General features: G+C 51.7%; 1 long non-coding RNA gene across 1 annotated transcript; it reads left to right on the top strand.

The window, feature by feature from the left end:
• The first annotated feature begins 1,051 nt into the window (after positions 1–1,051).
• Positions 1,052–12,112, top strand: LOC142056889 (uncharacterized). The gene is made up of 3 exons (XR_012660454.1): positions 1,052–1,315; positions 10,890–11,081; positions 11,346–12,112. It is a non-coding gene; the product is annotated as an uncharacterized LOC142056889 (long non-coding RNA).
• Positions 12,113–13,283: the final 1,171 nt, after the last annotated feature.

Here is a 13,283-nt window from a genome sequence, read left to right as displayed (position 1 = left end):
CTGGGAAAGCCAACTCCAGCTGGATTTGTGCAGCTGGAAAGGAAAAAAAGGGTGGTGGTGGGGAAGGAACAACCACCTAAAAGCACCCACCAACCATTCTCATGCACAAAACCAAAAGTGAAAATGACCATTTTTTGTAGGGTAAAAGCACAAAAAGTCCCCACAGAACTCAGTAGTTTGGAAAAGCAACCCCAATTATTACATTATGTAAAGAAGGCGGGGAAAAAAAGAAAACCAAAACAAAACTCTATCACAACCCTGATGCCACATGCCTACCAGCAGTTCCTGGGGCTTATTCTGCGGGGGTGGGGAACCCAACCTTGTTCCCCAGGTTTGCTGTGCTGCTTCTCCTCCCTCGGGCATGGGGGGGGCAGTGGCATGGTCAGTAGCAAGCACCAGATGTTTTTAAGCAGTCGAGAGGAAAGGACAAATGCTCGAGACGCTTTGCTGTTTGGTGCAGAGGCAATGAATGGTGCTGCTGGGGCTGCGAGGGGGAAAGGTGCAGAGGAATAGAAGCTCTGTGGATGCAGCCAAGTTACGGTTTCTGGATGGTATTAATCGAGAAGAGTAATTCAGATAATGCTGCTGCCCAGCGACCAGAATTGGGTACTGAGCCCGGGAGCCGCGCACGCGCGGTGGCGTCCCTGTGATCCCCATTGCTCTCTCCGCAGGTAACAGCCCTGCGATGCTGCGGTGCCTGCGAGGTGATGCCGCCGTGCTCGTTGCTGCTTCCTGGTAAGGAAAGGCCTCCTCCGCTCCTGCTGCAGCGTGGTGGTGTGTCGGACACGATTCCCTGTGTCGGGTGAGGCCTAGGGCTGCCGGCGAGGTGAGCGAGCGCCTTTGGTGGGTGCAGGGGTGTCTCCTTGTGTGCCTGCACTACTGGGGCTGGTGGGATGGGAAGCTTCAAACGACCCGCCGAGGCAGGCTTCTGGTATGCTAAAGGCGAGTGGGTGAGGGCAGCCCTAGGAGTTACTCGGGAGCTGATAGAAGGGAAGAGGGAAAGGAGGAGGAGGATGATGACCTTTTCCCCCTGCCCAGGGTGCAGAAGATGGCCGACTCTCCAGCTCACCAGAGCTCCCCCTCAGCCTCCCCTGGCCCCCCTTGCCCAGTGCGCCTGCTCCCAGCTCCAGCACGAGCGAGCTAGGCTACGTGCCGAGGAAGCCTCATCTCGTAAGAGCTGTAAGACACCCATGTGTTCTCTTCAGGTGGAGGTCGGCCTAGAGTCTGGAGCTGCAGAAGAGGCAGGGAGGAGAGGAGGGGAAAGAAGCATCTGAACGGCTAAATTGTGCCAGCAGCGCTGAGAGCGAGAGTCGCGGTGAGTCCTGGGCCACTGGGGCCCCGCTGCCTCTCTTGTGCGTCCTGGGCCCTCCCTGTCTCTCCCCCGGCCCCCTCTCTTTCCTTACCTGCTGCAAAATTTTATTTTTTCTTTTGGGCCCCCCCCGCACCTTCTCTCTCCATCTCGCTCTGAGTGGCTCCCTGCCTCCCCGTCTTTTTCAGTCCTCCCTCTCTCTGTCCTGTAGCCTGTGGCTCCTTTTTCTATCTCCGCCTCTCTCTGCCTGGCTCTGGCTCCGTTTTTTTTATTCCTCCTGCTCTGTCCTGTAGCCTGTCGGTATTTTTGTCTTTCTCTGGCCCTCTTGGTCTGACTCCCTGTGTTACCGAAAAACGCGGTAAAATCGGAAACGACTCCTCAACGCCAATTTAGTATTAAAGAGCAGGCATTCTTTATTCACGGCGCCGGATGCACGGGGGATCGCTCCTCCTGGCGTGCGTACCTCACACACCTTTCCCGTACAATTTGTAGATCAAAATTTTACGTATTCATACATATTCATTATTGCCCTGTCTGCTGATCGGTACAAACTTGCTCGTTCCGTATGTAAATCGCTGCGCAGGCTCGGTTGTCCTCTTCCGTTGTTCTCTTCTGAGTAGGTGGTATTACTTGGGTCGGTGGTGGTCTGTGAGTCGGTGGTCACGATCTCCCCCTGCGTAAAGGAATTACCTTTTTACCTTCTTGGCTAGTTTTCTCAGTCCGCTCCACGAAACCGCGTTTTGTCATCCTTTTCTGACAGAAGCACATTGTCTGTTCTGTTCGCATTAACGATCGCCTAGGGACTAAAATGCAGATCGACGGATGCGCTGATTCGTACGCTCCATGTTCCCGTAATGGAACACTGTCTCTGGTTGGTTGATTTCATCGCTTTGGTTACATTTCCCCCGTATGGAAGTTCTGAAATAATAATTTTCTCACTACTTCCATCCTAGATCAATAATATTCCACTATGTCAGTTCGGTGTTTGGTTCATCTTCTCAAAGTTTTCACTTGATGGTGGTCTCCAGGGTGTATGCAGGTCCCATTTTCTACCCAAAATTTTATTAATTTGTTGAACTACCTCTGCAAAAAAATGTGGTGCTCTATCAGAGGACATTCCCGTTGGCACTCTAAATCTTGGTATTATTTCTTTCAGCAACGTTTTAACTACTACTCTAGCTTTGTTGGTGCAGCACGAGAAAGCTTCTGGCCATCTAGAAAATTTGTCAATCAGCACTAACAAATACTGCTCTATCTATTTTGTCTGGGTAACTCAGAGAACTTAATTTGCTAATAATTTCCGGGAGAATTTTTTGTTTTGTTACTCCTAAAGGTGGTTTCCTTTGGTTCAGGGGATTATTTCTAGGACAGATTGGACACTTAGCTACTATGGGTTTAACTATTCTTGTCATGCCTACACACGCTACAGATGTTTTTAAACTCAAAACCGTAGCGTCTACACCCCAATGTGTTTGCTCATGCTTTTCTTTTCAAGTTCTGTCATAACTTGTGGGGTTGTTATTATTATTACTTGTTTTTCTGGTGTTATCTACCACCTCTCTGTGTTTTGTGATGTTTCCAATTGTTCTGCTAATTGCTCATCCAATTTATTATATCTCGGTTTCAACTTTGGAATTCTGATCTGTTTTACCGGTACTAGCGCAAGGATACCTTGCTCTGCAGTCCTCTTTGCAGCTTTATCTGTCGATCGTTTGCTTATGTTTACAGCCGTCTGGCCGAATTGATGAGCTTTGCAACGCTTTACCGCCACTTCTTTTGGTTTCTGCACATCTTCCGGAAGTTGGAGTGTGTCGTCTTTATGCTGTATCGATGATTTTTGGGCTGATGGCAGTCCTTTCTCCTTCCCAATAGCTCCATGATCGTGGATCACACCAAATGCACGTTTGGAATCAGTCTAGATATTTATCCTTTGTCCTTCTGCCATTCGCAGAGCTCGCTTCAATGCTACCAATGCTGCTTTCTGTGCTGAGGTGTTTGCAGGCAGCACCCCTGACTCTGTTCCCTCGGCGGCGATAACGACAGCATATCCGGCCATTCGCTTCTCTTCTCGCCCAGAGCTTCTTCCATCTGTAAACAACTCCAGATCAGGATTTTCCCAGAGGTTTGTGTCTCAGGTCTGGTCTGCTGGAATAGACTTGTTCAATAGTTAGCAAGCGATCGTGTTCGAAATTGTCCGTAAGGTTTTCTGTTGTTAAAAACGTAGCAGGATTCAGTATAGCAGTAGTCTTCGATTCCACATCGTCTTGTTCTAACAGAACAACGTGATATTTCAACATTCTGCTAAGGGATAGCCAACGACCCCCCTTTTGTCCTAAAACAGTCACCGCTATGTGCGGGACACATACTGTCATCTTCTGTCCCATTGTTAACTTTGGGGCTTCCCGGATCGGCAGCGCTGTTGTTGCTACTGCCCGTAAACACCTAGGCCGTCTTTTACTCACGTGGTCGAGTTGTTTGGAGAAGTAGCCCACAGGTCTCTTCCAGGTTCCCAGTCGCTGTGTCAGCACTCCAAGGGCTAAATGTTGTCTTTCGTGGACAAACAACTCAAAAGGTTTAGCGAAATCAGGTAGGCCTAATGCAGGGGCCATCATCGAGGCTCTTTTCAGTTCTTTGAATGCCGCTTGGCATTCGGGCGTCCGGGTTAAATATTTATCCTTTGATTCTTTCAATGCCTCATATAATGGTTTTACATAGAGTCTGTAGTTCAGAATCCAGAGCTGACGCCATTTCACTATTTTCAGAAAAGCTCTCAATTCCTTTGGGCCGCTAGGTTTGGGAATTTGACAAATAGTTTCTTTCTTTTCACTTTCTAATTGTCTTTGTCTTTGAGATATTTCAAATCCTAAATAAATGGCTGCTGCTTCTCCTATTTGGGTTTTGTTTCTGGAAACTCTGCATCTTCCTTGGCCCAGAAAATTTAAAAATTTCAAAACATTATTCTTTACTTTCTGCCACTATCAGAATGTCACCTGCATTCTGTAACAATATGCCTCTCCCTGGGTTCTGTTTTTTCTATACATTTCTACATTTCTAATTTTTTTCTTGCCAGCTGAGTCCCAAATATCGTAGGACTAATTTTAAATCCTTGTGTAAGTACGGTCCATGGTAGCTGTGTCTTTCATTCTGTGGTGGGGCTTTCCCATTCCAAAGCAAATAGGCTTTGACTTTTTATGCCTGGAGGTATGCAAAAGAAGGCATCCTTCAAATCTAGTACAGTAAACCATTTATGCTCCTCCTTTAAAAGAGGTCAGTAAAGTGTATGGATTAGCTACTACCGGATGTATGTCTTGGGCCACCTGATATATAGCCCTTAAATGGTGAACTAGCTAATACGCTTTGCCTCTAGATTTCTTTACTGGCGACACAGGAGTACTATATTCTGATTCACATTCCACTAAAAGCTCATATTCTGAAAAATTTTATAATTAACTTCTCTAATCCTTCTTGAGCCTCTCGCTTAATAGGGTATTGTTTTTGTCTTACCGGCTTGGCTCCAGGCTTTAAGGTTACTTTTACCGGCTCTGCCCACTTAGATCGCTCCGGAGCCCCGCTCGCTCAAACCAAAGGAGAATTACTACGTTCTCCACTTCTTCGGGAACCTGTTCCTCCCTGGAGGAATCCTGTAACATAAACGCTCTCGCCTCTGTGGCTTTTGATTCTGGTATTAGTAATTTAATCTCTCCATCTTTAAAAGTTACTTGAGCATCTAATTTACTTAATAGATCTCATCATAACAGAGGCAGTGGACATTCAGGCATATACAGAAATTGGTGAGTTGCCCATTGCTTCTCCAATTTAAACTTTAATGGCTCTGAGAGGGGCTAATTTTTCTTTGCCCTGTCGCACTAACACCACCTACGGATTTATGATTAAATTTCTCTTTACGTGTATTCAATACCAAAGAAGTGGCTCCCGTATCTACCAAAAATTCTATTTCTTCATTCCCTAGCTTCAGTGTAACCAGGTGTTCAGCTAGGGTTGATTCCCCTGGTCTCCTTCATGCCAAGCTACTTCAAGCATTTTACCCAGATCTCTGGATTCAGGTTCTTCTAGCTTCTGAAGGTTTCTTCTCCCCCCCCCCCCCCCCCCCCCCCCACTATCTGGGGCTGATTGTCTTATGAATATAGAGACCAACTGAATTGCTTTTTCTGGTTTTTCTGCGTTCAAATGAGTATATTTTCTGGCAGTCACCTTCAGTCTTTCCATAAAGGCTGAAGGGGACTCCTTTAATTCTTGTCTCGCTTCATAAATTTTGACCCATTTATTGCTTTTGGCATTGCATGTCTTACTCCAAATAAAATCTCTCTCTGACATCTAGTCAACATTCCCCTGGGTCCTGGCTGATTCGGGTCCCACTCGGGATTTGTAGATGGAAAATTCTTATTAATTGTTCTCTGTAAATTCCTGTTAGCATGTGGTCCCTGCACCTGCCTTCTGGCTGTATTCAATACTATTTTCTTGTCAGTTCCATCAAGTGAAGTATCCAGTATCACAAGTAGAGCAACACTTCAAGTTCTCACCACATTTTCCTCTCTCCAAAAACATTGCCGTAGAATCCTGTGGACGTATCTCACGCTGTTTCTGCCACGCTGGATGATTCCACAGTGTAAAGAACAAATCAACATATGCCACTTCTTCCCATTTGCCTTCCCTTTTTACAAAACAACATTAATTGCAAGATGGTACGATATTGCAACGTCTCATGTTCTGGCCATTTGTGCCCACCTTCCAATTGATACGTTGGCCACCAATGATTGCAATATTCAATTAATGGTTTCCGAGTTAGTAGGTCATCACCCCCGATGTCTTTCCAGTGCTTCAAAATACATCCCAAAGGTGTTCTCTGTGGGATAGGTTTCTTACTCAGAAATGCTCCCATCTCCCAGTCAACTAGTAGTTGTGATTGTGCGCTATCGCAAATAGTAGTCAGAGGGACTCCAACCCCCGTTAGAGGTCTCACTGGAAATCCGCCACTGGGATCTGTAGCGCCCTGCTAGATATCCCTGGAGACTTCAACCCCCTGTTGAAGACCCCCCTACCCTCGGGTCCTGCTCCACAGGCTTTCGCCTAGCAGAGACTTACCAACCGAGGTACCTCTTGGCCCCAACCCTGCGTGGCTTTTGCCGCGCCTTACGGGCAGGCCCGTGGGACTCAAACCCACTATCCTATCCTATGTGGGAAGCTAACCGCACGTATTATTCTACCTAAGTTTCTTCTTAAAAGAATGCCTTGTTTACTTCAGTCCAAGGGATCTTGCTCAGAATTCTCTGGCCTGGGGATCGGAAGCTCTCCCCGAGAATTCCTTGGGGCTGGCTGCAGGTCCCACGGTCCCGCGGATCCGTCGAGATTCAAAAGCAGGGTCCCATCTGGGGTGCCAAAACTGTTACCGAAAAACGCGGTAAAATCAGAAATATCTATTCAACACAAATCTAGTATTAAAGAGCAGGCATTCTTTATTCACGGCGCCAGACGCACGGGGGATCGCTCCTCCTGGCGTGCGTACCTCACGCACCTTTCCCGTTCAATTTGTAGATCAAAATTTTAGGTATTCATACATAGTCATTATTGTCCTGTCTACTGATCGGTACAAACTTGCTCGTTCCGTATGTAAATTGCTGCGCAGGCTCGGTGGTGGTCCGTGAGTCGGTGGTCGCGATCTCCCCCTGCCAGAATTGCCTTTTGCCTTCTTGGCTCTTAATCTTGGCGGTCTTGGCTAGTTTTCTCAGTCCGCTAAGCGAAAGCGCGTTTTGTCATCCTTTTCTGACAGAAGCACGTTGTCTGTTGTTCTGTTGACATTAACGATCGCCTAGTGACTAAAATGCAGATCGACAGACACACCGATTCGTACGCTCCATGTTCCCGTAATGGAACACCGTCTCTGGTTGGCTGATTTCATCGCTTTGGTTACACCTGTTCCTGTTGTTCAGTTTCTTCTTTTTTGGCTTTGTTTGATTCTCTCTGTGATTCTGTTTTTCTCTGCCTCGCTTTTCCCAGCTCCCCGTCCCTCACTTGGAATGCCCGTTACCCTTCAGCAGCTCACTCTCCCTTGGTTGCCATCCCCGTTTCTGAATTCCTCCTGCTTTGCCACGTAGCCCGTGGCTTTTTTCTTAATCTCTGTCTGCCTCAACGCTCCCCCCGCGCTTTTTAATTCGTCTGCTCTGTACCCTGCTACTGTTCTTGCCTTTCTGAGTTCTTCTCTGTCCAGCTCCCTTTCCCTGTTCATGAATTCGTGTTCTTCCTGCACCCGCCGCTGTTCCCTGTGATCTCCGTCTCTCTCTGTCCAGCTCCCTGTCCCTAGGTTTTAATTCCTGCCTCTGCCCGCTGTAGCCCGTCTAGATTTTTCTCTCGGCCTCTCTCTCTGTCCGGCTCCCTCTCTCTGTGTTCTAATTCCACGTTCTCTGTCACGTAGACCCGTGCTATTTGTTTGTCCTCATCTCTCTCTGTGCAGCTCCTTGCTGCGATGTTTTATTTCTTCCCTCTCTCTCTGTCTTTGTAGCCCGTTGCTGTTGTTGTGTTTTTGGTTTTGTTTTTTTTTTTCCACTTGTTTCTTCGTTTGTCTCTGTCTGCCTCCCAGTGCCTGATCTTTAATTCCTCCTTCCCTGTTGGGCCGCTGTTCCTTTTTTCCATTCTACGTTGTGTTCTCTTTGGTCTCCTGTTCTTATTCATCGGTTCCCTCCTCGCCGCCCTGTGGCTTGTCCCCATTTTAGTGTTGCCTCTCTCTCCCTCTCTCTGGCTTCTTGCCCCTGTTTTTAAAATTCCTCCCTCTCTTCTCTCTTCCCTGTTGGCCGTGTGATCGTCAGCCTTTCTCCACCTCTTTCTGCCCAGCTCTCTGTGTCTATCCATTAATTCTTCCCTCTCTGCCCTGTAGCCTGTAGCTTTTGTCCTTTCTCCATCTTGCTGTCTCTGGCTTCCCCGTGACCCTGTTTTAGAATTGTTTCTCTCTTCTCTCTGTACGCATTGCGATTCCTTTTGCTCCCCATCTCCCTTTGTTTTGGGTGTTGTTTTGTTGTTGTTTTTCTGGCTCCCTGTCCCTAATTCTTAATTCTCTGCCTTCTCGTGCTCTGTACCACGTAGCCCCGTGGTTTGTTTTGTGGTGTTCCCTCCCCGGCCCCTTCCCTCTGTCGTTGGCTGTCTCGGCTCCCTGTCCCCGTGGCTTCATTCTTCCCTTTCTGCCCTGTTCTTGTCGCTTATCTTGTCTTTCTCCATCGCGCTCGGTCCAGCTTCCTGCCCCTATTCTTCTTTCCTCCCTCGCTGTCGTGCTGCCTGCCCCAGGTTCTTTGTGCGTCTCCAGCCTGCTCCTCTTCCTTCTTTGTTGGTCTGTGTCCTGCTCTTCCCTCTTTCTGCTGCCTCTCTTCCCCTCTCTCTGCTGCTTTTATCTCCACCTCCGTCAGGCTCCCTGTCCTTCTCTGGCCGTCCTGTTCCCTGCCTCGTGCCTTCTCACTACACGCACACACGCCCCCCCGCCCGTCCAGCCGGATGCCGCTCTTCTCTTCTCTCTTCCTACTGTCCCGTGCCCTGCTCCTCACCTTTGGTGGCCTCCCCCTCTGCCCAGCAGCCCGTCGCCCCAGGAGCCAGGCGACGGACGGACCGTTCCCTGCCAAACCAGGACAAGCGCGTGCCGTGGCTTAGCCCCAGCTGGCTATTCTGCACCAGGGAGCTGCTTGCTCGCTCCACCCTCAGTGGGCTGGGGGAGAGAGCTGGAAGGGTAAGAGTGAGAAAAATCATGGGTTGAGATCAAGGCTGTTTAATAGGTAAAGCAAAAGCTGTGCGTGGAAGCAAAGCAAGGAATTAATTCACTCCTCCTTTTTGGCGGGCAGGTGTTGAGCCACCTCTGGGAAAGCAGGGCTCTGTCATGTGTAACGGTTACTTAGGAAGAGAAATGCCGTAGCCCCCAAGGACTCCCCCTTCTTCCCCCAGCTGCGTGTGCTGAGCGTGATGTCAAATGGTATGGAATATCCCTTTGGTCAGTTAGCTGGGAAAGCTTTCCCAGCTGTGTCCTCTCCCAGCCTACTTGCTGGTGGGGCACTGAGAGAACCAGAAGAGGCCCTGACTGTGGAAGCAGTGCTCAGCAAGAACCAAAACATCTCTACATTATTAACGGTGTTTTGAGCATAAATCCAAAACTTATCCCTTCCTAGCTACTGTGGAGAAAATGAGCACTATCGCAGCCAACACCAGCTCCGTGCGGCTGCGGCAACGGCGGCCGAGGTGGCCTTGGGGCAGGGGGAGCGTTGGGGACCCTGACCCACGAATGGCTCCTGGGACTTGTTACGTGCGCGCCTGCACAAACACCTGCCCTCTCCTTTGCCCTCAGGGCTGCGTTTGCGCTGCCTTTGCGTGGGGCAAGGGGCTGTGATGGAGCCCAGGGGAGGAGGTGGTGCACTGTGGGGGTGAGGGGAGGGGGCCCCCCGTTGCTGCTGCGCCTCAGCTGATGGCGGGGTCTGGATGGAGGAGCCCCAGGTGCGGGCGGTGGGGCTGATGGTGCCGGCTCCTCCCTGGAAAAGGGGTGGTGCCCGGCTCTGGGGGGCCAGTGTGAGCCGAGGGCGGAGCGGAGCGGAGCTGTGGCCGAGCGTCAGCGGGCTGCGACTGTAGCGAGGGAGGAGGTGAGCGGGGGCTGGGTGGTGGAGCGCTGCGTCCCGGGTCAAGCCCCGAGGAGGGCTGCGGCGGGGCAGCGCCGGGTCGGAGCGGGCGGTGGGGAGAGCGAGGCTGTGCTGAGGGCTCGGTGGGGCTTCCGGGTGCATCGGCGGCCGGGACGGTGGCCCGCAGGGTCCGAGAGCGGGGAGGGCGGGCTGGCGGCGTGCCGGGAGCTGTGGTGGTGCGCCTGGAGGCTGGCCGTGCGGCCGTGTTGTGCCGCAGAGCTTGCCGGGAGGTGTAGTCCTTGTGGCGCGCGGCTGCCGGGCGGCCGTGTTGTGGCGCAGAGCATGCCGGGAGGTGTAGTCCTTGCGGCGCGCGGCTGCCGGGCGGCCGTGTTGTGGCGCAGAGCATGCCGGGAGGTGTAGTCCTGGCGCAGTGGCTGCCGGCGCTGTCACGTGGTTCGCCGGGGCGTGGCGGGAGGCGCGGTCTTCCGGCGCTCGGGTGCCGGGCGGCAGTGCCGCGTACGGTAGGCGCGGTGTATTTTTGGGGTTGGGTTCGTGTTGATTTCTGGGGGCTTGCGGGTGCGGCCGCTCCCCGAGAAGCGGTGAGTTCCCCGGGAGCTGACAGAAGGGAAGAGGGAAAGGAGGAGGACCTTTTCCCCCTGCCCAGGGCGCAGATGATGGCCGCCTCCCCGGCTCGCCGGAGCTCCCGCTCAGCCTCCCCTGGCCCCCCCTTGCCCCGTGCGCCTGCCCCCAGCCCCGGCACCTCCCCTGAAGCGTGCTGCGTAGCCCTTGGCCGCCCCCAGGCCCTGTCGTGAAGGCAGCGAGCCGGCCCTCAAGCGCACTGGATTCCCCCTCGGCGCAGGGGCCCTTAGCAGTAGCGCGGGGAAGGGGCGCTGTGTCCGGAAGCCCCTGCGCAAGGAGAGGCTTTGGTCAGGGTCGATCGACGGTAATGACGGTCGCTGTTTCTTCTTTCCCTCTCCCAGAGACCGTGCTGAGGACGTGGTTGTCTGTCCTTCCCCCGGGGACGCCGTCGACTGCGGCCGTCTCAGGCTTGCGTGGCTTCTCTCTGCCCGGCTTTGCCATCCTCGCGGCGCCGGGGCGAAAAGGGACACACAGAGCCCTTCCCGGCTGTGGACAGGAGCTGCCTCGGCTGAAGCTGGAGACGCCAACGAAAGGTAAAGCAGAAGAAACTGAAGGCGCTCTGGCTGCCAGCTGCCTTCCTGCTGCAGGCAAGAGAGAGCCTGTCCCTGCAGGTGAGGGAGGAAGGATCCCCCTTCATAGCCCGCAGCGGGCCGGGCCAGGCCACCAACGTGCACCGCAGGGTCCGTACGCGGTAACCCGGAGTTGGGTACGGGCGTGTAGTGCACGAGCGAGCTAGGCTACGTGCCTAGGAAGCCTCATCTCGTAAGAGCTGTAAGACACCCCCGTGTTCTCTTCAGGTGGAGGTCGGCCTAGAGTCTGGAGCTGCAGAAGAGGCAGGGAGGAGAGGAGGGGAAAGAAGCATGTGAACGGCTAAATTGTGCCAGCAGCGCTGAGAGCGAGAGTCGCGGTGAGTCCTGGGCCAGTGGGGCCCCGTTGCCTCTCTTGTGCGTCCTGGGCCCTCCCTGTCTCTCCCCTGGCCCCCTCTCTTTCCTTACCTGCTGTAAAAATTTTTTTTTTTCTTTTGGGCCCCCCCCGCACCTTCTTTCTCCATCTCGCTCTGAGTGGCTCCCTGCCTCCCCGTCTTTTCAGTCCTCCCTCTCTCTGTCCTGTAGCCTGTGGCTACTTGTTCTTTCTCCGCCTCTCTCTGCCTGGCTCTGGCTCCGTTTTTATTTTTTTATTCCTCCTGCTCTGTCCTGTAGCCTGTCGGTATTTTTGTCTTTCTCTGGCCCTCTTGGTCTGACTCCCTGTGTTACCGAAAAACGCGGTAAAATCGGAAACAACTCCTCAACGCCAATTTAGTATTAAAGAGCAGGCGTTGTTTATTCACGGCGCCAGACGCACGGGGGATCGCTCCTCCTGGCGTGCGTACCTCACGCACCTTTCCCGTTCAATTTGTAGATCAAAATTTTAGGTATTCATACACATTCATTATTGTCCTGTCTACTGATTGTCCTTTTACCTTCTTGGCTGTTAATCTTGGCAGTCTTGGCTAGTTTTCTCAGTCCGCTCCACGAAACCGCGTTTTGTCATCCTTTTCTGACAGAAGCACGTTGTCTGTTGTTCTGCTGACGTTAACGATCGCCTAGGGACTAAAATGCAGATCAACAGGTGCGCTGATTCGTACGCTCCATGTTCCCGTAATGGAACACCGTCTCTGGTTGGCTGATTTCATCGCTTTGGTTACACCTGTTCCTGTTGTTCAGTTTCTTCTTTTTTGGCTTTGTGTGATTCTCTCTGTGATTCTGTTTTTCTCTGCCTCGCTTTTCCCAGCTCCCCGTCCCTCACTTGGAATGCCCGTTGTCCTTCACCAGCTCACTCTCCCTTGGTTGCCATCCCCGTTTCTGAATTCCTCCTGCTTTGCCACGTAGCCCGTGACTTTTTTCTTAATCTCTCTCTGTCTGCCTCAACGCTCCCCCCGCGCTTTTTCATTCGTCTGCTCTGCTCTGCACCCTGCTACTGTTCTTGCCTTTCTGAGTTCTTCTCTGTCGAGCTCCCTTTCCCTATTTGTGGATTCCTGTTCTTCCTGCAGCCACCGCTGTTCCCTGTGACCTCAGTCTCTCTCTGTCCAGCTCCCTGTCCCTAGGTTTTAATCCCTGCCTCTGCCCGCTGTAGCCCGTCTAGGTTTTTCTCTCAGCCTCTCTCTCTGTCCGGCTCCCTCTCTCTGTGTTCTAATTCCACGTTCTCTGTCACGTAGACCCGTGCTATTTGTTTGTCCTCATCTCTCTCTGTCCAGCTCCTTGCTGCGATGTTTTATTTCTTCCCTCTCTGTCTGTCTTTGTAGCCCGTTGCCGTTGTTGTTTTTTTTTTTTTTTTCCCACTTGTTTCTTCATGTGTCTCTGTCTGCCTCCCAGTGCCTGATCTTTAATTCCTCCTTCCCTGTAGGCCGCTGTTCCTTTTTTCCATTCTACATTGTGTTCTCTTTGGTCTGCTGTTCTTATTCATCGATTCCCTCCTCGCTGCCCTGTGGCTTGTCCCCATTTATTGTTGCCTCTCTCTCCCTCTCTCTGGCTTCTTGCCCCTGTTTTTAAAATTCCTCCCTCTCTTCTCTCTTCCCTGTTGGCCGTGTGATCTTCAGCCTTTCTCCACCTCTTTCTGCCCAGCTCTCTGCGTCTATTCATTAATTCTTCCCTCTCTGCCCTGTAGCCTGTAGCTTCTGTCCTTTCTCCATCTTGCTGTCTCTGGCTTCCCCGTGACCCTCTTTTAGAATTGTTTCTCTCTTCTCTCTGTACGCATTG

This window comes from Phalacrocorax aristotelis, chromosome 4 (assembly GCF_949628215.1).
Source record: "Phalacrocorax aristotelis chromosome 4, bGulAri2.1, whole genome shotgun sequence".
Classification (NCBI taxonomy): Eukaryota; Metazoa; Chordata; class Aves; order Suliformes; family Phalacrocoracidae; genus Phalacrocorax; species Phalacrocorax aristotelis.
This window is presented reverse-complemented; position numbering and strand designations above follow the sequence as displayed.